At 41.1% G+C, this 26119-nt stretch overlaps 1 long non-coding RNA gene across 1 annotated transcript; it reads left to right on the top strand.

The window, feature by feature from the left end:
* Nucleotides 1-425: 425 nt before the first annotated feature.
* On the top strand, nt 426-26117 carry LOC107779963 (uncharacterized). Its single transcript, XR_012703215.1, has 3 exons — nt 426-2331; nt 24785-24856; nt 25829-26117. It is a non-coding gene; the product is annotated as an uncharacterized LOC107779963 (long non-coding RNA).
* Nucleotides 26118-26119: the final 2 nt, after the last annotated feature.

Raw genomic sequence — 26119 nt, 5'->3', positions numbered from 1 at the left:
AATTATGCAATATTCCGTTTTCAAAATGTCGCTCTTCAGCATTGCATTAATATTTACTCTTTTTTTTTTTGTAAGCATATGCTCAAGCATTTATTTTTAGAACACGTCATTCACTAAGTTTGGTAAATCATTAGAAATACAATCTTATGTACTGAATTATTTTTGCTTCTCTTACTTTCTTATTTAATATTTCTTAAGATGGTAATAGAATTTTAGTGGCTCAAGATTTAAAATAGGAAAAGTAAGTCTCAAACCAACCAAAATTTGGCTAACGTCTCTTTCCCAATCTTTTCCCTAGCCGTTTAATGTTTTCTTTTTCTCTTTGTGTTTTTAATTATTTTCTTTCCCTCTTCGTCAAATTCCTATGTTTATTTTCCTAAAATATTTTCAAGAAAATCACTCCTCAAAATCCTCTCATAATCTCACATTTTCTTATTAAAAATCTAGACATTCCATAAAACAATCCCTCTACCAACGGCTCTTTTTCCTTCCCCGTCTCTTTATATTCCTTTTTCTCCAATTTTTAGAGAGGGTGGATAGCCTACCCTTAGAGGGCATAGGGATACACAGACGGGCTCAAAAGAAAAATACCTCCAGAGGCCTTAACCTTCTCCTTGATAATCCTCCATAGTCGATCACCACATCAAGACACTTCAGTCTTCTTTACCCTCTCATTAGCAGATGAGTCATCTCGGTTATTATCATTTTTCATATATTGTGAACCACTCTCTGTTGGCTGATAGTCAAAGTAGAGATTTTCTTTTTCAATTCAAGCATTTGTGATTACTCTAACAAGTTTGGACGTCGAGGCACTGACTTGAAGTTGTCCAGGCGCGCACCTCAAGTCAAAAGGGAGAAGCTCAGGTTTGCGAATAAGTAATTTGTCGCGGGTTCATTCGATCTCTTTTGTTTATTGTTATCTTGATTATTGTATCATGTATCTGTTAGTTAATATTTTGGGAGCCTCATTTATCTGACTTTTATTGTTTAAGTAATTGACCTAGTTTTTTGTACACGTTTATGCATAAATCTATAGTAGCCACATTGTTTGATCCATTGTTATGATCTTCTTTGTCTGCGTAAATCTAAGATTTTAACCAGTTTGTCATTTTATGATTTAAAGTTGTTTACTTGTTCTTAACCTTATACAAACATTTAAGAAGTTGTGCACTTTTCCTTGTAAACCATTATATCATTCTAAGGCCTAATGTTAAGACGCATTTTGTAGTATAATGAGGTAATACGCTTGTTAAAAGGGGCTATTATCAAAGATTTGTCTTCTTCGTAACAATTAAAGTTTTTGTGGTAGATCTTCTTCGGGCCCTAGTTCTTAATAACACGTAGTATATACTAATTAAACTTAGTTAATGTTTGTCTTAAGAGTTTTTCCTTGTACAAATGTTACTATTTTGTTTATTATAAATCCCCTTATATGATGACATATACCATGCTTTTCGCAGCTTGAAACTATAACTTTTTTTTAATCACGTTCAATGGCAAAATTTGGTTTTTAATAGTCAATATATTTTTATAATCCTTCTTTGGTTCCTTGTATGTCTGTTTTCATCCTAAAGTTTTGAGGGATCTGTGAAGAGAAGCACCACTGCTAAGTCTTTCTCTCGTATATGTTTGTCAAGGCTCTTCTCTAATATACTTTAGTTTGAAGTTCTAATTCATTCCTTATCCCATGTATATGTACATCGGTATTTAACGTGTGTGAGCCCTCCCCAAGTTAATTAATATTTTGAGGGAGGCTAAGGACTTTGTGGTCAAGGCTTATAAAATACAAGAGTTTAACTCTATACCTTTTAATTGTGACTAAGCCGGTCTTTTTTTTTAATTTCCTCGCTATTAAATTAAGTCTTTGTTCATTATGAGATATTTTTACATTATGTGAACTTCTTATGATATTTGCTAAACGATGGCATGCTACTTGATTAATTAAGTATTTTTCTTTATTGTGTGCTATCTTATTTTTGACCGGCAAGTCAACACTACGTGCTTTGCTTGCGTGTGTATAAATATTGACCTCACATTAAAGTCGCCACAAAGGTTAATGGCGTGTGATCAACAATTATCACAGTGCCACGCCTCTATGGTGGCGCACATTTTTTTACTAACTATCGTTTTCCCTTGTTTTAGCCGCGATTGCCGTGAAAATCCGCCGAATCAATTTTGTTACGGAGAAGAAGAAGATGTTTTCTTCTTTGACGAACTCAAGACCTGCAAATATACAATAGAGCAAAACATGAGAAGGAGAGCAAAACGTGAGCAAGCTGACTACTATTTTTGCTTTCTGCCCATCTTTAATTTCCTAGACGTCATGGAGAGGTTAGTTATTTTTTATTTGATATTATTACTTCTACTTGCTTGACTATCTGCTAATTCGCTACACGTATGCACAATTTACTTGTCTTAGGAAATTTGCACCTAGAAATTACTTGTAATTATTTATTTTATGGTTTAAGCATTTAGGACAAATATATAGATAATAATTTTTTTTTTATTGAAAATTTAAGATTTCACATATAGTTTAAAGCCTTAAAAGATAGCAATTTAGTTTAATTAATTTCATTCTTATCGATTAATAACCCAATTATCTCACATAGTCAAAATTCGGCTGGGACCCACATTTGTGGACCTCGAAGAGTGCCTAACTCTTTCTCTTTGAGGTAATTCGAACCCTTACCCGATCTTTAGTGACGCAGACTGGTTTAACCGGAGTTATCTGCGAATAGGTGCCCTAACGCACCTTAAGATCGTTAGGTGGCGACTCTTCTATTTTAACACCCATTTAAAAGAGTTGTTACACGTCGAAGCCCACTTTTATGAGAAAACGGTGCGTGACAACATGCTCCAAAAAGGCAACTGAGTCTAACCAATATTTGCATTTTGAAAATTTGGCATATAACTGATTATTCTTCAAAGTCCGAAGCACAGTCCGAAGATGTTGCTCATGCTCCTCTCGACTGCTGGAGTAAATCAAGATGTCATCAATGAATACAACCACAAAGGAATCCAGATAGGGCTTGAACACCTGGTTCATCGAATCCATAAATGTTGCTGGGGCATTTGTCAGCCCAAATGACATCACTAGAAATTCATAATGTCCATACCTAGTCCGAAAAGTTGTCTTAGGGACATCAGATGCCCTAATCTTCAACTGATGATAGCCAGACCTCAAGTTAATCTTCGAAAATAACTTGGCACCCTAAAGGTGATCGAATAAGTCATCAATTCCTGGCAACGGATACTTGTTCTTGATAGTAGACTTGTTCAACTGCCGATAATCTATACACATCCGCATTGAACCATCTTTCTTCTTTACAAATAACACTGGTGCACCCCAGGGTGAGACGCTAGGTCTAATGAATCCCTGGTCAAGCAAGTCTTGTAACTGCTCCTTCAATTCCTTTAGTTCCGGCGGAACCATACGGTATGGTGGAATAGAAATGGGCTGGATGCTCGGAGCCAAATCAATACAGAAGTCAATATCTCTGACGGGTGGCATCCCCGGCAAATCTGCAGGAAATACTTCTGGAAATTCACGAACAACTGGTACTGAGTCCATAGAAGGAACATCCGCACTAGGATCGCGAATATAAGCCAAATAGGCTAGACACCCCTTCTCGACCATACGCTGAGCTTTCACGTAAGAGATAACCCTGCTGGTGGAATGGCCATGAGTCCTTTTCCACTCTATTCGAGGTAACCCCGGCATGGCTAAGATCACCGTTTTGGCGTGACAATCCAATATAGCATAATAGGGTAACAACCAATCCATACCCAAGATGACATCAAAATCCACCATATCAAGGAGTAGAAGATCCACGCTAGTCTCAAGACTCCCAATAATAGCTACACACGAACGATAGACATGATCTACCATAACAGAATCTCCCACTGGTGTGGACACACATACAGGAGCACTCAAAGAATCACGAGGCACAACCAAATATGAAGCAAAGTAGGAGGACACATAAGAATAAGTAGATCCTGGATCAAATAAAACTGAAGCATCTCTATGGCAAACTGGAACAATACCTGTGATCACAGCATCGGATGACTCGGCCTCAGGCCTAGTTGGAAAAGCATAAAATTGGGGCTGGGCCCCACCACTCGGAGCTACATCTCTGGGACAGCCTCTAACTAGCTGTCCTCCACCTCTAACAACCTTACCTCCACCTCTAACTGTCTGACCCCTGCCCCTAGCTGGTCGGGCGGGCGGTGGAGCAACCGGTGCTGGTATGATGGCACGAGAATCCTGCTGAGATCTGTTGCTCGACAACCTAGGGAAATACCTCCTAATGTGACCAATGTTCCCATACTCATAACACCCATCCTGTTGTCGTGGCTGTTGAAGCTTAAGCTGACCCGAACAGGTCGGATAGCCACCATAGTGACTCTAGAGTGGTGGTGCACTGATAGGAGCTAGATGTGCACTAAATGTCGGTTGCCCAGAGTAAGGCATAATAGGACCATGACTCTCTGAAGCACCGTGAGATGCCTGAAGTGCTGAAAAAAATGGCCTGGGATAATGACCCCTACCATAAGTACCCCTGCCTCCAGATGAGGCGCCTCTGAAATTATCGGAATGACGGGGCCTTTATCTTACACTGGCCCTCTCTCCTGTGAAAGAACCATCTCGATCCGCCTGGCGACATTAGTAGCCATCTGAAAAGAAATCTCACTCCCGGTCTCCTTGGCCATCTGTAGCTTGATAGGTTGAACGAGTCCATCAATGAACCTCCTCAACGTCTCTCTCTCGGTAGGAATCAGAAGAAGAGCATGATGGGCTATATCCACAAAATGGGTCTCATACTGAGTGACTGACATACTGCCCTGCTGGAGACGCTCAAACTGTTTGCGGTAATCCTTTCTCAATGTGATAGGGAGGAACTTCTATAGAAATAGCCATGAGAACTACTCCCATGTAAGTGCAGGCGAACCAACTGGTCTAGTAAATACATAATCTTTCCACCACCTCTTGGCGGAATCGCTCATCTGAAACACAGCAAAATCAATCCCATTGCTTTCGACTATCCCCATGTTCTGCAATACTTCATAGCAGCGGTCAAGAAAATTCGGTGGGTCCTCAGAAGGTGTACCACTGAAATGGATTGGAAATAGCTTGGTAAACTTGTCCAACCTCAACAAAGACTCAGAAGACAAAGCAGGCCTATCACCGGTCTGTGCTGCAATAACTGGTTGAACTACCCCCCAACTGGATGGGCTACTGGAGCCTGATACTGGGGAGTTTTTTGCTCCGGAGCGGGAGTAGTGGGAGTCTATGCTCCTCCCCTAGCATGTGAGACGGCTGGTGCCACTTGAAATGCGTCATTCTGGGCCACGCCCTCCATAAGACTCACCAAATGGACTAGAACGTCCTGAAGCACTGGAGTAGCTATGAATCCTTCCGGGGCCTGAACTGGTCCAACGGGTACAATCTGAACTGGAACCTCCTGCTGAAGAACCACTTGAGGTTCCACTACGGGTGCTGCTGCTCGAGCTCTAACTTGAGCTCTGCCTCTGCCTCTGCCTCTGCCTCTACCTCGGCCTCTACCCCTGGTCATAGTTTCCACTGGGGGCTCTGGTCCCTGTCCGTCGGTAGATATATTATGTGTTCTCACCATCTGCGAGAGAATAAGAACAGAATGGTTCAATCATCGATGATAGAATAAAATCGCATGACAGAATAAGAAAGAAGTGATATTGTTCCTAAACTTTATAGCCTCTGAGATATAAGTACAGACATCTCCGTACCGTTCCTTCATACTCTACTAAGCTTGCTCGTGACTCGTGAGACCTAAGTAACCTAGTGCTCTGATACCAACTTGTCATGACCCGAAATTCCAACCTTCCGGACAGTGATGGCGCCTAACATTTCACTTGCTAGGCAAGCCAACGTTAGAATAATATTAGCCATTTTTAAATAATTTTAAAAATTAATTAATAACAAAGAAACAAATGCGGAAATAAAGTCTGAAATAAAGTGAATAATCCATAATAATAGCGATGTCTAAAATACCATCCCAGAACTGGTGTCACAAGTGCACGAGCTACTAGAATAATACAAATAAAGGTTTGAATGAAAATGAAGCTGTCTGAAAGAAATACACAACTACGATAAAGTGGAAGGGGACTTCAGAACTGCGAACGCCATGCAGTTATACCTCAAGTCTCCTGTGAATAGCTAAATCCGAGCAAATCTACTGTATGCCACTGGGACCAACTCTAGTATCTGCACAAGAAGTGCAGAATGTAGTAAGAGTATAACCGACCCCATGTACCCAGTAAGTTTAGAGTCTAACCTCGACGAAGTAGTGACTAGGCTAAGGCAAGTCACTTATATTAACTTGTGCGGAATAATAATAATAGCAACAATAAAAGAAATAAAACAGGTATCTCATTTCAACAGTTGAAGCCAACTCGGCAGTCATAACCAATTATTATTTCAATCAGTTTTCGTTGCAGCGTGCAACCCGATCACACAATATATTCATATTCAATTCCGTTGCAGCGTGCAACCCAATCCCACAATGTATTAATTTCATTTAATCTCGTTGCGGCGTGCAACCCGATCCTCAATATATCTTTTCAATCAATTCGCTTGCGGCGTGCAACCCGATCCTCCAATATATTCATTTCATCAATTCTGTTGCGGCGTGCAACCCGCTCCTCCAATATATTCATTTCATTAATTTCGTTGCGGCGTGCAACCCGATCCCACAATATATATAATTTATCAATTCTTATAAAAGAAATTACTCCAATAAATGCAACAATTAATATAAAATTATAAGACAACAAGCATACAATAATTATGATTTATTTAGAAATAAGTGATGACAAGTAGCAATTAATTGTGGAAATTAAGGAGGAAATAAGTAATTTAATAATTAGTATGCTAAATGTCAAGTAGCAATTAAGTCACATAAATCAAATAAGCATGTAGCAATTATAGCATGGATTCAAGGAATAATATTGATCAAGGAATATGAGAGAAACAATTAATATAATAATTAATTCATGATTTAAAATAATTTATGATTTTTAAATAATTATGCAAACAATTAATTTGACGACGTATAGACACTCGTCACCTCGCCTATACATCGATTACATGAATTTCACATACTATACGTCGTCACATGTATTCCATCAAGTCAAGGTTAACCACGACACTTACCTCGCTTCGCAACCAATTTCAAGATTCCAATAAATATTTGCCTCGTGAATTCATGTCCGAAAGCTTCAAATCTAGTCACAAACAATTCAATATACTCAACACGAATCATAGGAATTAATTCCATATGAGTTTACTAATTTTTCGGAATAAAATCCGAAATTCATTTTAAAAATCGATAGTGGGACCTATGTCTCGAATCCCGAGAAAACTCACAAAATTCGAACATCCGTTTCGATACGAGTTCAACCATACAAAAATTATCGAATTCCGACATCGGATTGACCTTCAAATCATCATTTTACATTTTTGGAAGATTTTATAAAAATCTGATTTTTCTTTCATAAATTCACGGATTCATGATGTAAATGAATATGGAATCATGAAATATAATCAATATAAGATAAGGAACACTTACCCCAATGTTTACCCGTAAAAATCACCCAAAAATCGCCTTACCCGAGCTCAAAATCGTGAATAATAAAAAATGGGACGAAATCCCATTTCCAGAGCTTAAGTTCTGTTGTCCAGGGATTTCTTCTTCGCGAACGTGACAGGTCCCTCGCGTTCGCGAAGCACATTTTGTGTTGCCCCAGATTTCTTATTCGCGAACGCGAGGGCAGTCTAGTGAATACGATGCTTTTCCAAGCTTGGCCTTCGCGAACGCGGTCTCCCCTTCGCGAACGTGAAGCCTTATCACCTGGTGCCCAGCCATGCCTCACCCTTCTACGCGAACGCTCCCACGCATTCGCGATGAACACTGCCCATTACCCTTTGCTAACGCAGTTCCCTCTTCGCAAACGCGAAGAGTAAATTTCGCTTGCCTAGATTTCTTCTTCGCGAACGCAAGACCCCTCCCGCGAACGCGAAGAAGGAAACCAGACAGTGCATCAGAAAAATTCCAGCAAAGTTCCAAGTCCAAAATTCAACCCGTTAACCATCTGAAACTCACCCGAGTCCCCCGGGACCTCAACCAAATACACCAACAAGTTCTAAAATATCATACGAACTTAGTCGAAACCTCAAATCATATCAAACAACGCTAAAACCACGAATCATACCTCAATTCAAGCTTAAGGAACTTAAGAATTATCAATCTCTACATTCGATACTGAAACCTATCAAATCAAGTCCGATTGACCTCAAATTTTGCGCACAAGTCATAAATGACATAACGGACCTATGAAAATTTTCAGAACTGGATTCCGACCCGGATATCAATAAAATTCAATTTGTTGTCAAACTTTAAAATCTTTAAGCCTTTAAGTTTCTAGTTTTCGTCAACTGGTGATAATTCAAGTTAGGGACTTCAAAATTAAATTTCGGGCATACGCCCAAATCCCAAATCATGATACGAACCTATCGGAACAGTAAAATACTTATCCAAGTTTGTTTGTTCAAAATGTTAATCAAAGTCAACTCAGTTGAGTTTTAAAGCTCTATTTCATATTTTAATCAATTTTTCACATAAAACCTTTCCGGAAAATTATACGGATAGCGCACGCAAGTCGTGAAAAGCTAAATGGTGCTAATTGAGGTTTTAGAACACATAAATAATATTTAAAATTAAAGATGACATATTGGATCATCACAAGGAGGATCTCCCGAAGAACCGCCTCATAGTCCCAAAGTAAATATGCAGAACTAGGGGATCTCCCGAGTAAACACCTCGTAGTCTGTACATGGGGGATCTCCTGAGTAAACGCCTCGTAGTCCCAAAGTAAATATGAGGTATAGGGGGGGATCTCCCGAGTAAACGTCTCGTAGTCCCAAAGTAAATATGCAGTACATGGGAATCTCTCGAGTAACCGCCTCGTAGTCCCAAAGTAAATATGCAGCAGGTAATCGAAGGAAAACACAAATTTCAGCAAGAATCTTACAGTTAAATATTTAATTTAAATTAAGGAAAAAGAGGTAATTCAACTAAGCATGTTGCACAAATTGCAAGTAAGAGTTAAGTCACGTAGACATGCGATACTAGGCTAAACATGGTCACTACATATGCTAAGGCAACTCAGTTAATGTGTTTTGAAAGAAGACAACTCGGTTAAGGAAATTCAAAAGATGACAAATCAGCAAGAACCGAATTTTCCATATTCAGCCCGTGTATGCACTCGTCACCTCGCGTACACGGCGCTCACATATCACAAATGGTTACAACAGTTTCAAAACCTAGGGGGATTTTCCCCTACACAAGGTTAGACAAGTCACTTACCTCAAATGTCGCTCAATCAATCAGTAGGAATGTCTTTCCCTCGATTTTCTGACTCTGAATGGAACAAATCTAGCCAAAAGCAATTTCATAACATGAATATAATTAAAAGAAACTAATTTAAATCATAAATCTACGACTTTAGCAAGGAATTGAAAAATCGCCCCAAAAAGTCGACCCGGACCCACGTCTCAGAATCGAGTAAAAGTCACAAAATATGAACACCCATTCAATATCGAATTCACCCATACCAAAACTATCAAATTCTGATGCCAAGTCGCCCCTCAGATCCCCAAATTACACTTTCCAAATCCCTAGCCTCAACTCCCACATTCCACCTTAAACACACATACTCTAGGTGAGGAAAACAACGGGGAAACAAGATTATTGATCAAAAATAAGCACAAGGGACTTACCTCAAGAAATCCCTCGAAAATGCTCTCAAAAATCGCCAAACCCCAGCTCAATGTCCAACAAATGATAAAAATCCCGAGCCCTTGAATTTACAAAATCTGCCCAGGTTTTCCGCTTTTGCGGATCAAATTTCGCTTCTGCGGTACCGCTTTTGCAGAGAAGTCTCCGCATCTGCAGAGTTCACTTGAATCCCCAGGTTTTGCACCTGCGCGTAAATCTCCACATCTGCGGATGTTCTTCTGCGGTCCCTCGTCTGCTTCTGCGGAAGCCTCCCCAAGCACTCACCCGCTTCTGCGATCGATTCCCCGCAGAAGCGACTCCGCTTCTGTGGCCCTCACACTGCACATGCGACCACTGGTCAATTACACTAGCTCTGCATCTGTGCCCCATTGCTCGCACCTGCGGTCAACCTTGCGCAGGTGCGATTACACCAGAACCAGCCCAGCACCAGCAAATCTTCTAAGTCTAAAAATGATTCGTTAACCATCCGAAACTTACCTGAGACCCCCGGGACCTCAACCAAATATACCAACAAGACCTAAAATATCACACGAACTTAGTCGAGCCTTTAAATCACATCAAATAACACTAAAAATACGAATTACACATTGATTCAAGCCTAATGAACTTCAAAGTTTCAAACTTCTACATCCGAGGCAGAAACCTATCAAATCAAGTCCGATTGACTTCAAATTTTGTACAGAAGTCATAATTGACATTACGGACCTAAAGCCTATTTGGATGGGCTTAAAAGCTGGTCTAAAAGCTGGTCAAACTAGCTTTGACCTGCTTTTAAGCACTTTTTAACTTCTTGAAGTGTTTGGCAGCCAAAAAAGGGCTTAAAAGGTAAAATTTGCTTTAAAAAAGCCAAAACCAACCCAACTTTTTCGAAATTGGCTTAAAACCCATATTGCTTTGACCAAGGATATTATATTCTTATCTCTTGTAATTTTTCTTAATCTCGAAATTACCCCTCAGTAGAAAACTCAAAATTGCAGCCTCTCCTTTCTTCTTCCTCCCAAATCTGCAGCATATGCTTTCTTCTTCCTCTTCTTCCATAACTTTCCCTAACTTCAACTCCAATTTTGAAAGCCTCTTCAATCCATGTAAGTATAATATTCCTGTTGAATTTCAATCCCTGGAGTGTTTTCAAAGTTTTGGAATTATGAATATCATAAACAAGTCTTGGTTTTAAATTTTTACCATAACTTTCCCCAACTTCAACTCCAATTTTGAAAGACTCTTCAATCCACGTAAGTATAATATTCCTGTTGAATTTCAAACCCTGGAGTGTTTTCAAAGTTTTGGAATTATGAATATCATACACAAGTCTTGGTTTTAAATTTTTACCCATTAAAAATTGAATACTACTATGATTTGTTTATAGGATGTACTATAGATTCTTGATTTGTGTAGTTGCCCAATTTACTCCATTTGTATATGCTCTTTCATATGGTTTAAGACTTGACTCCAATTTATATGACATCATTTCTTTGTTAGTTTCCCAATTTACTCCATTTTTATCTTTTTAACAGAAAAAAATGCTTACCAGTACTTGTTTACCAAACACTACAATAGTTTTTTTTAAGCTTCAGCACTTTTATCCAAACAGATAACTGCTTATTTATAAAACAAGTTCCAGTACTTAAAAGCTGCTTTTAAGCACAAGTGCTTAAAAGCTACTTTTTTCCAGCTAATCCAAACGGGCTCCTACTCCAACTTTCAGAATCGGAATCCGACCTCGATATCAAAAAGTCCACTCAGAGTTAAACTTCTCAAAATCATCATTTTTCCAACTTTCGCCAATTAGCGCTAAAATGACCTACGGACCTCCAATTCAACATCCGAACAATCTCCTAAGACCAAAATTACCCTATGGAGCTATAGGAACCGTCAAAACTCTATTCCGGAGTCGTCTTCACACAGTTCAAACTACAGTCAATTCCTATGACTTAAAGCTCCATTTTAGGGACTATGTGTCCCATTTCACTCCGAAACCAAAATAAATCCTCCCGGCAAGTCACAAAACCCAAAAATAAATTAGAGGGAATAGTAAATATGGTTTCGGGACTAATTTCCTCAATACGACCGGATGGGTCGTTATATCCTCCCTTTCTTAAAACAAATATTCGTCCTCAAACGAGTGTAGAGACACGCTTGAAGTGGTGAAAAGATGAGGATAATTTTTTCACATATCATGCTCGGTCTCCCATGTCGCCTCCTCGACCGGATGACCCCTCCACTGAACTTTCACTGAAGCAATATTTTTTGACCTCGACTTTCGAACCTGTCTGTCCAAAGTGGGCACAAGCTCCTCAACATAAGATAGATCATTGTCCAACTGGACTGAGCTGAAGTCTAACACATGAGACGAATGGCCGTGATACTTTCGGAGCATGAAAACATGGAACACTGGATGAATTGCAGAGAGACTAGGCGGTAGTGCAAGTCTATAAGCCATTTCTCCAGTCCTCTCAAGAATCTCAAAAGGCCCGATATACCTAGGTCTCAACTTGCCCTTCTTTCCGAACCTCATAACACCCTTCATGGGAGAAACCCGGAGCAAGACCCGCTCTCCAACCATGAATGCAACGTCGCAAACCTTCCGATCTGCATAACAATTCTACCTGGACTGGGCTGTACGAAGTCGATCCTGAATCAATTTAACCTTCTCCAAGGCATCCTGAACCAAGTCTGTACCTAATAGCCTAGCCTCGCCCGGCTCGAACCAACCCACTGGAGAGCGGCACCGTCCACCATACAAAGCCTCAAACGGCCCCATCTGAATGCTCGACTGATAACTGTTGTTGTAGGCAAACTCCACAAGTGGCACAAACTGATTCCAAGCACCTCCAATATCTGAATAGTATGCTCGGATTGTCCGTTCGTCTGAGGGTGAAATGTTATATTCAACTCCACGCGAGTACCCAACTCATGTTGTATGGCTCTCCAGAACCGTGATGTAAACTTCGTACCCCGGTCAGAGATGATAAATACCGGTACGCCATGAAGTCTGACAATCTCGCGGATGTAAACATGAGCCAGCTGCTCCGAAGAGTAAGTAGTAACCACAGGAATGAAATGAGCTGACTTGGTCAATCTATCCACAATCACCCAAACCGCATCGAACTTCCTCTGAGTCCGTGGGAGCCCAACAACAAAATCCATAGTGATCCTCTCCCATTTCCACTTTGGAATCTCCATCTTCTGAAGTAATCCACCCGGTTGTTGATGTTCATACTTCACCTGCTGACAATTTAGGCAACGAGCTATATATTTCACTATGTCCTTCTTCATCCGCCTTCACCAATAGTGCTACCTCAAGTCTTGATACATCTTCGCGGCACCTGGATGAATGGAGTACCGTGAACTATGAACCTCTTGGAGGATCAACTCACGCAAACCATCTACATTAGGCACACATAGCATGCCCTGCATCCGTAATACACTGCCATCTCCAATAGTTACTTCCTTGGCATCACCGTGTTGAACTGTGTCCTTAAAGACAAGCAGATAGGGGTCATCATACTGACGCTCCCTGATGCGATCATAAAGAGAAGACTGAGAAACCACACAAGTCAAAACTCTGCTCGGCTCGGAAACATCCAATCTGACAAACTGGTTGGCCAAGGCCTGAACATCCAAGGCTAAACTACCCAAACTCTCCGCTACTAGTAGATATGCTAAACTACCCAAACTCTCCGCCTTGTGACTCAAGGCATCGGCCACCACATTGGCCTTCCCGAGATAATAGAGAATGGTGATGTCATAATCCTTAAGCAACTTCAACCATCTCCACTACAGCAAGTTAAGATCCTTCTGTTTAAACAGATGTTGTAGACTCCAGTGATCGGTGAAAACCTCACAAGGAACACCATATAAATAGTGTCGCCAGATCTTCAAGGCATGAACAATAGCTGCTAACTCGAGGTCGTGAACAGGATAATTCTTCTCATGAACCTTCAACTGTCTGGACGTGTACGCAATCACCCTACCATCCTGCATCAACACTGCGCCGAGACAATGCGCGATGCATCACAATACACTGTGTAGGACCCCGATCCGGTATCTAACACTAATATTGAGGTTGTAGTCAAAATAGTATTGAGCTTTTGAAAGCTCTCCTCACACTCCTCGGTCCACCTGAACGGAGCACCCTTCTGGGTCAATCTGGTCATAGGTGATGCAATAGATGAGAAACCCTCTACAAATCGATGGTAATACCCCGCCAAGCTAAGAAAACTCCGGATATCCGTAGCTGAGGATGGTCTGGGCCAACTCTGCACTGCTTCAATCTTCTTCGGGTCTACCTTGATCCCCTCACTCGATACTACATGACCCAAAAATGCCACTGAATCTAGCCAGAACTCACACTTCAAAAACTTTGCATACAATTCTTCTCCCTCAAGGTCTAAAGCATAGTCCTCAGGTGCTACTCATGATCCTCCCGACTCTGGGAGTACACCAGAATGTCGTCAATAAATACAATAACGAAGGAGTCAAGATAGGGCTGAAATACATTGTTCATCAAGTGCATGAATATTGCTGGGGTGTTGGTCAGCCCAAAAGACATCACAAGGAACTCGTAATGACCATACTGAGTCCTGAAAGCAGTCTTGAAGATATCTGGCTCCCGAATCTTCAACTGATGATAGCCTAAACGCAAGTCGATCTTAGAGAATACTCTGGTACCCTGAAGCTGATCAAATAGGTCATCAATATGTGGCAAGGGATACATGTTCTTCACTGTAACTTTGTTCAACTGCCGATATTCAATACACATTCTCATAGAACCATCCTTCTACTTCACAAACAAGACAGGAGCACCCCATGGTGACACACTGGGCCGAATGAAGCTCTTATCCAGCAACTCTTGCAACTGTTCCTTTAACTCTTTCAACTCTGCTGGGGCCATATGATAAGGTGGAATAGAAATGAACTGAGTGCCCGGTAACAAATCAATACCAAAGTCAATATCTTTGTCAAGCGGCATGCACGGAAGATCTGCTGGAAATACGTCTGCAAAATCCCTCACGACCGGACCTAACTCGACAGTAGGAGTATCAACACTAACATCTCTCACATAGGCCAGATATGCATCACACCCCTTCTCAACCATTTGCTGAGCTTAAAAAAATGAAAAAACAACTCTGCTAGGGACACGATCCAAGGTACCTCTCCACTTTAGTCACGGTAGACCTGGCATAGCTAACATCACCGTCTTGGTGTAACAATAAAGAATAGCGTGATAGGGCGAAAACCAGTCCATGCCCAAAATAATATTGAAATCCACCATACTGAGCAATAATAAATCAGCTCTTTGGTCTCAAAACCACTAAGAACAATCAAATATGACTGATACACACGGTCAACAGCAATGGAATCACCCACCGGTGTAGATACATAAATAGGTGAACTCGAAGAATCACGGGATACACCCAAATACGAAGCAAAATAAGATGACACATAGGAATAAGTGGAGCCTGGATCAAATAAGACTGATGCATCTCTATGACAGACCGGAACAATACTTGTGATAACAGAATCTGATGCAACTGCCTCTGTCCTAGCAGGAAAGGCATAATATCTGGCCTTCTCCCTCTAGGGCGACCTCTACCTGTCCGACCTCCACCTCCAACTGGTTGTGCATGTGGGGTGGTAGCTGGTGATGTAATCATACCTGAGGACCAGGTAGAGCATGTGATGCCTGAGAAACCTGTGGAGGTGCACCCCTACTGAATCTGGGGCAATCCATCACCAAATGACGAGTGTCACCGTACTCAAAACAAGCTCTCACAGGACATGGCTGTTGTGACTGGCTCGGGATTGATCGACTGGACTGACCACTGGAAGCACCCCGTACATGAGGCGCACTAGACACTGGCGGTGCATAATAAGGATCATGGGCCTAGTAGTGGCTAGAGCACCACTGGCAGCTTGAAGTGCTGAATGAACAGGGCGATCCATATAACCTCTGCCCTGACGAGCTGTAGCTGGGGCACGAGTACCACTATAAGTGCCAGACTCTCGAGACCTCTTCGCCTCTGTTTCCTCTCTATCCCGAGTCAACATGCCCTCCTACCTCCTAGCAATCCCTACTACCTTCTGGTACGTAATATCCATCTCCAACTTGCGGGTCATGCTTAATCTGATACTGGGATTGAGCCCCTCAATGAACCGACGAACCCACTCTCGAACAGTAGCGACCAGGGCTGGTGCATGCCTCGCCAAATCACTAAATCGGACCGCATATTCTTCTACGGTCATAACACCCTGGCGCAAATGCTCAAACTCCGCGGGCCAAGCATTCCTGATACTCTGGTAACATACTCCCTCAAGAACATGTCTGAGAACTGATTCCAAGTGAGCGAAGCTACCTCAGCCGGACTATCCAACTAGTATATGCACCACCACTGGTAGGCCGCTCCTCTAAGTTGGAATATAGTGAAAGAAACCCCACTAGTCTCCGCAACACCCATAGTATGGAGGATACGGTGGCACTCCTCAAGAAAACCCTAGGCATCCTCTGACGCCAAGCCACTAAAAGTAGGTGGGTGGTACTTCTTGTACCTCTTGAGTCTGAGCTGCTCTGGCTCAGAAGTTGCTGCCCTAACCTCGGGCTGAACTGGAGCTACCGGCTGTATCGGTATGATCTCTAGATCCTGGTCTACCTGAACCCGCTACTCTGGGGTACCGGCGACGGGAGTCTGTGCTCCTCCCCTGGCCTAAGATGTGGCAGGAGCAAGAGGTATCAATCCTGCCGAAGCCAAGGTACTGAACATGCTCAAGAACTGGGCTAGAGTATCCTGGAGGGCTGGTGCAGTAACATGCATCTCGGGTGCCTGCCCTCCAACTGGAGCTACTGGTGGCTCCTCTGTGATAGCTCGTGCAAGTGTTCTGACTGCACCACGTGGATGTCCTCGGCCTCTACCTCGGCCCCGGTCCCGGCCTCTCGCGTCTCTAGCAGGGGGCATGGGTATCTGATCATCCGATCTAGTTATATGTGTCCTCACCATCTGTGAGAGAATAGAAAGATAGAAGTTTAGAGCACGATAAGGAAATCAAGAAAGTGAAACTTTTCCTAACAATTCCATAGCCTCCCAAAGATAAGTACAGACGTCTCTGTACCGATCCGCGAGATTCTACTAAACCTGCTTGTGACTCATAACACCTATGAACCTAGAGCTCTGATACCAACTTGTCATGACCCCATTTTTTCCTATGTAGGACGTCGTGATGGCACCTAGTCTCTAAGACTAGGTAAGCCTACAAATATGCGGAATCAATGAATAATAAATTGAACTCCAAAATTCAACACATGATATATAAATATAAAACTGCCATTCAATAATTACAACTCCCAAAACCCGGTGGAAACAAGTCACAAGCTTCTAATAGAAATACTAAGTGTCTCTATACCTCATGTCTAAAGAGAATCAGGAAAACATCATAATAAGGATAGAGGGGGACTCCGAGATCTGCAGATGCTGGCAGATATACCTTGAAGTCTCTGCGTACGGACTAACTCGCTGGTACCTGGTCTGGTAGGATGCACTTGGATCTGCACAAAAGATGTGCAGAGTGTAGTATGAGTACGCCACAACGGTAGCCAGTAAGTGCCAAGCCTAACCTCGGTAGAGTAGTGACGAGGTCAGGTCAGGGCCCTAATGGTTTAAAAGAAAAGTAAGACAAAAGATATAATAATATTTTGAAATGACTAAGAATTTAAACAATAAGAAGTTTCGGACAATATCAGCACAATAAATAGAGGTACACAGCAGGGGCACTCCTGATGTACCGCCTCGTTGTCCCAAATATAAAGATGCGGTACAGGGGGATCTCTCGAGGAACCACTTCGTAGTCCCAAATGTAAATATGCACGACAGGAGGGATCTCCCGAGTAACCACATCGTAGTCCCAAAGTAAATATGCAGTACAGGGGGATCTCCCGAGTAAACGCCTCGTAGTCCCAAAGTAAATATGCAGTACAGGGGGTCTCCCGAGTAAACGCCTCGTAGTCTTAAAATAAATATGCAGTATAGGGGGATCTCCCGAGGAACCGCCTCGTAGTCCCAAAGTAAATATGTAGCACATAATCGAAGGAAAACACAAATTTTTAGCAAGAATCTTACAGTTAAAGATTTAATTCAAATTAAGGGAAAATAGGTAATTCAACTAAGCATGTGGCACAAATTGCAAGTAAGAGTTAAGGCACGTAGACATGCGATACTAGGCTAAACAAGGTCACTACATATGCTAAGGCAACTCAGTTAATGTATTTTGAAAGAAGACAACTCAGATAAGGAAATTCAAAAGATGACAAATCAGCAAGAACCGAATTTTCCATATTCAATCCGTGCACGCACTTGTCACCTCGCGTACACAGCGCTCATATATCACAAATGGTTACAACAATTCCAAAACCTAAGGGAATTTTTCCCCACACAAGGTTAGACAAGTCACTTACCTCAAATATCGCTCAATCAATCGATAAGAATGCCTTTCTCTTGATTTTTCAACTCTGAATGGCCCAAATCTAGCCAAAAGCAATTTCATAACATGAATATAATTACAAGAAACTAATTTAAATCATAAATCTATGACTTTATTAAGGAATCAAAAAATCGCCTCAAAAAGTCGACCCGGGGTCACGTCTCGGAATCGCGTAAAAGTCACAAAATACGAACACCCATTCAATATCGAGTTCACCCATACCAAAACTGCCAAAATCCGACGCCAAGTCTCCCCTCAAATCCCCAAATTACACTTTCCAAATCCCTAGCCTCAACTCCCACATTCCACCTTAAACACACACAATCTAGGTGGGGAAAACAACGGAAAAATAAGATTATTGACCAAAAATAAGCACAAGGGACTTACCTCAATAAATCCCTCGAAAATGCTCTCAAAAATTGCCAAACCCGAGCTCAAATGTCCAACAAATGATAAAAATCCCGAGCCCTTGAATTTATAGAATCTGCCCAGGCTTTCCGCTTTTGCGGACCAAATTCCGCTTCTGTGGCGAAGTCTCTCCATCTGCGGAGTTCACTTGAATCCCCAGGTTCCGCACCCACACGCAAATCTCCGCATTTGTTGATGCACTTCTGCAGTCCCTCGTCTGCTTCTGTGGAAGCCTCCCCAAGCACTCTCCCGCTTCTGCGATCGATCCCCCACAGAAGCGACTCCGCTTCTGCGGCCCTCATACTGCACCTGTGACCACTGGCAAATTCCCCTAGCTCCGCACTTGTGCCCCACTGCTCGCACCTGCGGTCAACCTTGCGCAGGTGCGATTACACCAGAACCAGCCCAGCACCAGCAAATCTTCTAAGTTCAAAAATGATCCATTAACCATCCGAAACTTACCCGAGGCCTCCGGGACCTCAACCAAATATACCAACAAGACATAAAATATCACACGAACTTAGTCGAGCCTTTAAATCACATCAAATAATGCTAAAAACACGAATTACACATCGATTCAAGCCTAATGAACTTCAAAGTTTCAAACTTCTACATCCGACGCCGAAACCTATCAAATCAAGTCTGATTGACCTCAAATTTTGCACACAAGTCATAATTGACATTACGGGCCTACTACAACTTTCGGAATCGGAATCCGACCTCGATATCAAAAAGTCCACTCCCGGTCAAACTTCTCAAAAGTCATCCTTTTTCCAACTTTCGCCAATTAGCGCTAAAATGACCTACGGACCTCCAATTCAACATCTGAACACGCTTCTAAGATCAAAATCACCCTACGGAACTATAAGAACCGTCAAAACTCCATTCCGGGATTGTCTTCATACAGTTCGAACTACGGTCAATTCCTATGACTTAAACCTCCATTTTAGGGACTATGTGTCCCATTTCACTCCGAAATCAAAACAAATCCTCCCGGCAAGTCATAAAACCCAAAAATGAATTAGAGGGAACAGTAAATAGGGGTTCGGGATTAATTCCCTCAAAACGGCCGGCCGGGTCGTTACAATTATAAATAAATAACTTTGACTTTTCTAGATCCTTTTACCCATTAAAAAACGTACTCCAAAATTTAGAAGAAAAAACTTATACATAAAAAAAGGTAAACTGATACCCTAAAATTCCTACCATAAATAAATGAGAAAAATAGTTTTCAAGAAGGAATCAATTATTTACAATTCCAAATTCTCGGTAACTTTGCTACTTATCAAACAAAAACTTATGAATTGTTTATTTACCTTTTTAATTATTCCATTTTGATTTTTAAAAATGTCGTGTTTTTATATCAAACGTATAATTTAATTTTTTATTTTATTTTTTGGAAAGCAACAAGTTCATATAATTCAATATAAGAAACGAACCATCCTTGCTTCTTTATAAAATTATAGTTAATGTGTCTTTGTCTCCAAAAACAAAAATATTATTACACTAACAACTAATTATGTATCAACATATCTTTTTGTAACATTGATAGATCATTGTACAATTCAAAACATTATACATACAAAATTATAAAATTATTTAATAATGAATAATAGATAAAACTATAGCATATTCATGGTTCCTTATATAATTGTGATATCCTCTTTATTGTTCATTTTCTTAGAATGATACAAGCTTGTTACATTCAACTTAATCTTTTAAGTTGTTTTCTATAAAGAAGTTTAGAGAATATAAACTGACTTACATACGATCGTGAGTAATGCTAATACAAATAAACATATTGTGCTTATTCTGAGCTTTTAAACTAAATACAAAGCCCATATATTGAAATTCAATAAGACATATCAGGACTTTGTGGGGTGACGTTTCTTTTCTTATAAAATTAGTTACACAAATTAACATTCATATTTTTAAGAAGTTAACTATTTCCTTTAGTTTAAATTCTATATCAAAATATTTTTAATAATGTTTATGTGATTTTTATAAAGATTTTGATCGTAACATGGGTACACGCGCATCGCGCGAATCCTAAGACTAGTTCCCTAAATTTCGTCTGGCGATTTTCGACCGAAATCCGTCGAAGAGCAAACCGTCCACTTTCGGTCGGAAATGGCCAAAATAGTATTTTTCCTTTTTTATAATTGAACCGACCCAAGTTGGTCGATAAATTTAGTGCCAATGCTCGAGAAATATAATTTGTGTCCGTAATTTCAATATTCCGACCGAAATTAGTCGGTATCGAGTCAAACTTTGACTTCCACTACAAGAAAATCACGAATTACATGGGGATTTTCTTGCCGATTATATAGGACAATTCCCATGTAATTTAGTTTCTTGCGGATTTTCCTTCAAACAAAAATCTGATGGAAAAACCTTCGTGGGTAAACAAAAATCCTTGTTCCCCTGCATAAGACTCCCCGTATGCACTTTTACTATTTTTTGACCTGCATGGATGGTTAGTTCGGAATTTGAAAGGGTTCGGGTTGAAATCGGAACACTTCGTTCCTTGGTTTGGCTTTAAAAGGCTAAGTTTGACTTTGGTCAACATTTTGAATAAACGACCTCGGAACCGAGATTTGACGGTTCCAATAGGTTTGTATGTCAATTTTGAACTTGGGCATATATTCGGATCGGATTTTGGATGATCCGGGAGCATTTTAATGCTTAATGTTGAAAGTTGGCTTATTGAAGGTTTAAAAGTTCTTTAAATATAGTTTGGAGTAGGTTTTAGTGTTATCGAGGTCCGTTTGGGATTTTAAGCCTGGGAATAGTTCTGTATAGTGATTTAAGACTTGCACGCAAAATTTGGTGTCATTCCGAGTAGTTTAGGTATGATTCGGCGCGTTCGGAGCAAGTTGAATGAACTTTAAGTTCAAATATTGATTCGATTGAGTTTGGGATGTGATTCTTAGTTTTGGTGTTATTTTCGGCATTTCAAGGGTTCGAGCAAGTCCGTCTCATGATTTCAAACTTGTTAGTACGTTTGAGCGAGGCCTCGGGGGCCCCAGATGCCATTCGGACGATGCGCGGAAGTCATTTGGCCTTAGTTGGATAGCGGAAGCACCAAGCTTCTGATGCAATCGCACCTGCGGAGGGCTAGCCGCAGGTGCGAGCTCGCATAAGTGAGCTAGCAGCGGCAGAAGCGGCCCAGCATTGGCTGCCCAATGATCGAAAAAGCGAGGCAGGGACCGCACTTGTGGAGGCGCAGGTGTGAAGCATGCGATTGTAGAAGCGGAATAGGGTCACAGGTGTGACGCGCTCTCTGCAGAAGCGAGCTCACAGATGCGAGCCGTTGGTCGCAGAAGTGGAAAAGGTCGACCTGGGTTTGGTCCGCACCTGCATGGTTTTGTCCGCAGAAGCGGAACCGCAGGTGCGGCAGTGTCATCGCAGGTGCGAAAAATCGCTGGGCAGTGAGATTCATTTAAGTCAGGAGTTAAACCATTTTTGACTCATTTTCTTTCATTTATTGGGCAATTTTGGAGCTTTTGGAAAGGGGTTTTCACCTAGCACTCGGAGGTAAATAATTTTTATACAATACGAGTTTAAGACATAGATTATGGGTAGATTTTAACTTGTAAAATTATGAAAATCATGGGTTTAGATGAAAAACCTAGGTTTTGATATTAAAAAAATGGAATTTAACCACGAAAATGATTATGGAATGGGATAAAAATTATATATTTGAGTTCGTAAGGTTATTGGTAAAAATTTTCTTCGCAAATTCCCGGAATCCGGGCATGAGGGCCTAGGGGTGAATTTTAGGAATCTTCCAATTTAGGTTGGGTAATTACTCTAGTAGTTAAATTATGAACTTTTGAACATGTAATGACTAAATTATATAACATTTGACTAGTTCCGAGTCGTTTGACACCGAGTTGATGCTTTAGAGCGAATTTGACACCGGAAAAAGAGCTTTGAGACAAGGTAAGTCTCTTGCCAAACCTTGTAAGAATGAATTTACCCTCTAGGTGATTTAAATTTCTATTTGATTCTAATTGTGGGCGCTACGCTGCACTGACCGTGTAGGATCTGAGGCAAGTGCATCTGGCGATCTCACCGGCGCGCATCCCCATTACCCGGAGGCGTAGTGGTGAGCTGCTTCCTGAGCCGTTCTGCAACACCTAAAGTCTCTCCTTTGCATTCATTTTTATCTACTTTCATTTCAGACACTAGCTAGAGTTTTGTATAATCTATTAGTGCTCATATACTTGTGACACCAGGTCTTGGCACACACTAGTAGACTTTGTGCTTTTTGATTATTACTATGGTTATGATTCACTCAGTTACTTTCGTTTTCTTTATTTAAATCTGTTGTTTCTTAACATTTTAATTAAGAAAAAATTTAATTACTTGGAAATTTATTAAAAAGAGAAATCGCGTGGTCAATTAGTTCACTGTTGGCGCCATCACGGCCTATAAGAGATTGGGTCGTGACAGTTGTATTAAATGCAGATTCCAAAAATATAATGACCCGACCGGTCGTTTTGAGCTTTAGTGCGTTGTTCGGCAGTTTGAGGCCTTGAGTAGCTATCAAGTATTATGACTTGTACGTGTGGTCGGAATGGAATTTCGGGAAGTTCGGAGTAGATTTAGAAAGAAAATTCTAATTTCGGAAGCTTTAAGTTGGAAGAATTGACTAATATGTGACTTTTGAGTAAACGACCTCGAAATCAGGATTTGAAGGTTCCAATAGGTTCGTATGATAATTTCGGACTTGGGCGTATACTCGGATCGGGATTTGGATGCCCCGGGAGCGTTTTGGCGCCTATTATGGAAAAATGGCATTTTGGAAGGATTTCATAAATTTGGGTTGAAGTGCATTTCAAAGTTATCGATGTCCGTTTGGAATTCCGAGCCTGGGAATAGCTATGTTTGGTGATTCTGAACTTAGGGGCGCGTCCGAAAGTGGATTTGGAGGTCCGTAGGTCGTTCCGGGGTCGTTTCGGCGAAAAATGGAAATTTGAAGTTTTTGGAGAGTTTGACCGAGGGTGGACTTTTTGATATCGTGTTCGGATTCTGGTTCCTAAAGTTGGAGTAGGTCTGTAATATCATTTAAGACTTGCACGTAAAATTTGGCGTCATTCCGAGTTGATTTGATAGGAATCGGACGCGCGGAAGTATTTTTAGAAGTTTTTGAGTTCATGAGTTAATCCATGCGTTTTGGCATCCGATTCGTGGTTTTTGATATTATTTTAGTGTTTCGATTGCTCGAGCGAGTTTGTATGATATTGTTAGACTTGTGTGGATGTTTGGTGTAGAGCCCCGAGGGCTCGGGTGAGTTTCGGACGTTCGGAAGAATGAGGAAAAGCTCAAGTTTTCTGGTGTTTCTGGGCTGGAGTTGCAGGTCTCGCAAATGCGAAGCTTTGATCGCATTTGCGAGCTCACATTTGCGAAGAGCCATTCACATTTGCGAAGTTGGGAAGACTCTGAGGGTTTCGCATTTGCGAAGAACCCGCCGCTTTTACGAACTGGCCCTCTTAGCATTTGCGATGTTTTTGGCCGCATTTGCGACCATGGCAGAGATGGCCAGCCTTCGCATTTGCGATCGTTTTGTCGCATTTGCAACTTTGCATTTGCGTACGAGGTGTCACAAATGCGATACCTGCGACCTGTGCAGTAGTTTTTAATGCGGGACTTAGCTTTATTTTCCCCATTTCCCATATGGTCTTGGACGATTTTGAGAGCATTTTTGAGAGGGTTCCATCAACACCAAGAGGTAAGTGATCCCTATCGATTCTTTAGCTAAATACACGAATCATAAGTAGAGTTAACATGGAAAATGGTGGTATTTATGGGATTTTTTTAGGAAAACCTAGGGTTTTGATAAAATGGGATTTGACCACGAAAATGATTATGGAATTAGATAAAAATCATATATTTGAGTTCATGAGGTTATGGATAATAATTTTCTTCAAAAATTTCCTGAATCCGGGCACGTGGTTCTGGAGGTGAATTTTAGGAATTCTTCAATTTGAGTTGGGAAATCACTTTAATAGTTTGGAAATGAACTCTTAAGCATGTATTGACTATTTTAAATGTCATTTGACTAGTTTCAGGTCTTTTGGCACCGAGTTGAGGGTTTAAAGTTCAATTGTGGACCGGAAAGTAAGCTTTGCAGCAAGGTAAGTCTCATGTCTAACTCTGTGAGGGGGAAACTACCCCTAGGTGATAAATTTAATATGTGAAACTTGTTGCGAGGACTACGTATGCACGAGGTGACGAGAGTCTGTACGTAGTTAGATCCATGTTATTGTCCGGGTAGACTTAGGCTCACCCCATGTTGTACTTGTACTATAGGGATTAACCTTGCTCGTTTAATTCTTTTATTTCGCATTACAACTTGAGTCTAGACATGCGTAGACTGATAGACTTGCTATTGTAAAGTTTTCGCGAGTTTCATGACTTGCCACGGAATAATGGTGTTCCTCTTACGGATTTCTCACACTTATGCGTTTTCATCGAACCATTTTCCTTAAAAATTATAACTCACATGTTTATTTGTGAGTGGGGGTCAAGGACCCGTCAAAACTTCTTATTGTAATGGGATCGGGCCGTTCGCCTTGGCAGGATTTATGTACCACACTCTCATGGGAGCGGGTCGTTCGCCTCAGAAATTTGGCGATGCATCTATGGTTTGTGCAGTTTGACCCTCGACAGTGCACAATTTAATATTTATGTTGGATCGGGCCGTACGCCTAGCCATTTCTATAAAATATCCTCATGAAATCGTGCATAATATTTGGCAAGAAGCCAGTGTATCTGTGAGTCTCTTCCTGATTTGAAGTATAACGACCCATTTTGGTGAGGTCCACTATATAATTATATATATGTTCCGGTTGAGGAGGAAATTTTCTAATTGAGAGCTTGAGCCTATTGTAAAGAAGAGAATTGTAACACGTATTTATACTCGTTTATTTTATTTGTTTACTCTGCCTCATATTTGTTCACCTCTTTATTGTACCTGATATTATTGGACCACTAGTGAGTGTCGATGTGGACCCCTCATCACTACTCCTCCGGGGTTAGGCTAGATACTTACTGGGTACACGTGAATTTACGCACTCATACTATACTTGCTGCACATTTTTGTGCAGGTACTTTTATGTCTGGTGGTCCTTTGGGTGCGGAGGCGCGGATGATGCAGGGACTTACCGTGAGCTGCATTTCATGTTACTATCTGCAGCCAGCAGAGTCTCCTTCAGAGTTATTTATATTCTCCTGTCCAATTTGTATTCTGGACAGATACTGTATTTTATTTTACTTCCTAGTAAATGCTCATGCACTTGTGATACCAGATTTTAGGGATGATTATGGGTTGTTCCGTATTGTTGTTGTGAAGATATTATCATTTACTCTGTAAAATTTTATCTCTTACCATTTAATTG

The sequence above is a fragment of the Nicotiana tabacum genome, chromosome 19 (assembly GCF_000715075.1).
Source record: "Nicotiana tabacum cultivar K326 chromosome 19, ASM71507v2, whole genome shotgun sequence".
Lineage (NCBI taxonomy): Eukaryota > Viridiplantae > Streptophyta > Magnoliopsida > Solanales > Solanaceae > Nicotiana > Nicotiana tabacum.
Note: the sequence above shows the minus strand (reverse complement) of the source record. Positions and strands in the feature narration are given on the sequence as shown.